Below are 2531 nucleotides of genomic sequence, written 5' to 3' on the forward strand. Positions count from 1 at the left end.
GTTTCTTGTAGTATCTGCAACCTCATCATCCTGGTCAGCTAAGGATGGGGAGGTTTGGATGAGCCTATTAGTCTACCTGCTGAGTCATCAGCACCCATTTCCTGACCCCTCCTGGTTCTAGCTTGGATGGTGAGGGGTCTTGGGGGCTGATCATAAGTATATATGATCAGTCTCTACGGCATCGTCCTGCTACCTAGGGCACTGTTACTGTCCCTTGCCTATGCCATTTATTTGAGGCCTTTAAACCTTAAAATTTAAGAATTCTTAAAAAGGGCATAACAACGGAGCCATGGTAAAAAAAAAAGGGAAAAAGAATATAGGAATTCTTAAAAGGACGTAACAACAGTTATAGTAAAATAAAAAACGAAAACAAAAATTATAAGAATTCTTAAAAGGAAATAACAACAGCGCTATAGTAAAAAAACAAAAAATAATATAAGAATTCTTAAAAAGTATCTTATTAATGCTACTTTTGCTCTACATAATTGAAGCATTATTTCCAGGTTATTCAGAGACCTCATTAGGAAACATTTTGGTAGAATAGAATACCTAGGAAAGGGCGCACTAGGCAACCGACCCCATAACGTAGGGTGGTAACAGTGGGAAAGAGAGGGCGCACCAAACAACCGACCCTTTAACTGTAAAGATAACGGTGGTGAAGTAGACAGCTGGGGAACATTGAAACTCGAGGAAAGTGCATTCCATTTTAAGTGACTTTATGACCTCACAAGGAAACATTTTGGTGGAAGAGAATACCTTGGAGAGGGCCCACTAGGCAACCGAGCCCATAACGTAGGGTGGTAACAGTGGGAAAGAGAGGGCGCTCCAAGCAACCGACCCTTTAATTGTAAAGATAACGGTGGTGAAGGAGACAGCTGGGGAACAACCGACCCTTTAATTGTAAAGATAACGGTGGTGAAGGAGACAGCTGGGGAACAACCGACCCTTTAATTGTAAAGATAACAGTGGTGAAGGAGACAGCTGGGGAACAACCGACCCTTTAATTGTAAAGATAACAGTGGTGAAGGAGACAGCTGGGGAACAACCGACCCTTTAATTGTAAAGATAACAGTGGTGAAGGAGACAGCTGGGGAACAACCGACCCTTTAATTGTAAAGATAACAGTGGTGAAGGAGACAGCTGGGGAACAACCGACCCTTTAATTGTAAAGATAACAGTGGTGAAGGAGACAGCTGGGGAACAACCGACCCTTTAATTGTAAAGATAACGGTGGTGAAGGAGACACCTGAGGGAACATTGAAACTCGAGGAAAGTGCATTCCATTTTAAGTGACTTTATTTAGACTTGGAATCATAATAACAAACTGCAACTATTGAGATGGAATCACTCCGAAGTTGAAATGTGGAGAACTTGGTAACTTAGAAATACAAATACACTTAAATACTATATCTTAAGCTAAAAGATTAGGTTTCAGACTTTTCAAAATCTGGAAAACAAACCTGGATGCAAATTTTAGCCTTAACTAAAATTTCTAGACAAAAAATTTCAATCCATGAAATATGATGTAAATATATATATATATATATATATATATATATATATATATATATATATATATATGTGTGTGTGTATGTGTATATACACACACATATATACTGTATATATATATATTTACATATATATACATACATATATACACACACACACACACACATATATATATATATATATATATATATATATATATATATATATATATATATATGTGTGTGTGTGTGTATATATATTAATATATATACACATATATTAATATATATATATATATATATATATATATATATATATATATATATATATATATATATATATGTATATATATTAATATATATACACATATATTAATATATATATATATATATATATATATATATATATATTATATATATATATCAATTTCCAATTTTAATACAATATAATCAGCATCCAAAGTTACATTTCCTTTTTGGTGAATCAGCAAAGGAAGTTTTATAAAAAAAATTGACGAAATTTAAAAATTTGTAAATGATCAACTGCTAGAAATTACACATTAGAGACACAACATCTAGTTCTCCTTCACGTCTTAATGAAATTTGAAATTTGCACGAGATTCAGAAACGCACTTGTACAGCTATGATTAAGTGCACTGGAAATAAATATGAAACCTTGATTAATCAACTCTTCATCAATCGTATCCAGTGAGATTACAGGGGTTTTGACATTCTATTTTGTAATATGTTTTTATTTTTGAGATACAGCAACAGGAGTCATTTAATGCACACACATAAGACCCCTGAAATGCGTCAATTGATTGGTTATTTAGAAAAATGACCTTTTGATTTTCACATCATCGGCTTACTGTCAACTTACCAAGTTGCTACTAATAAAGGTTGATCTTTAACTTCGTATTTATGGTTAGCGCAACCAAAAAACAAAGAACAATTATCAAGTACATCGGGAATATGCGTACAGAAAATATGATTATCATGATAACAATAATATCCGTCGAATTTCATCTCAATAAATCAATTATA

The 2531-nt window shown here is 33.3% G+C and overlaps 1 protein-coding gene across 1 annotated transcript in view; it reads right to left on the reverse strand.

Annotated features, from left to right (window-relative positions):
• Positions 1 to 1922: 1922 nt before the first annotated feature.
• Positions 1923 to 2531, reverse strand: part of LOC137640717 (nephrin-like) — a 344960-nt gene continuing 344351 nt past the window's right edge. Inside the window, exon 17 of the mRNA XM_068373203.1 lies at positions 1923 to 2531. This exon is cut by the window's right edge and continues 836 nt beyond it. The gene's annotated coding sequence lies outside the window, so the exon portion shown is untranslated.

Source organism: Palaemon carinicauda, chromosome 5 (assembly GCF_036898095.1).
Source record: "Palaemon carinicauda isolate YSFRI2023 chromosome 5, ASM3689809v2, whole genome shotgun sequence".
Classification (NCBI taxonomy): Eukaryota; Metazoa; Arthropoda; class Malacostraca; order Decapoda; family Palaemonidae; genus Palaemon; species Palaemon carinicauda.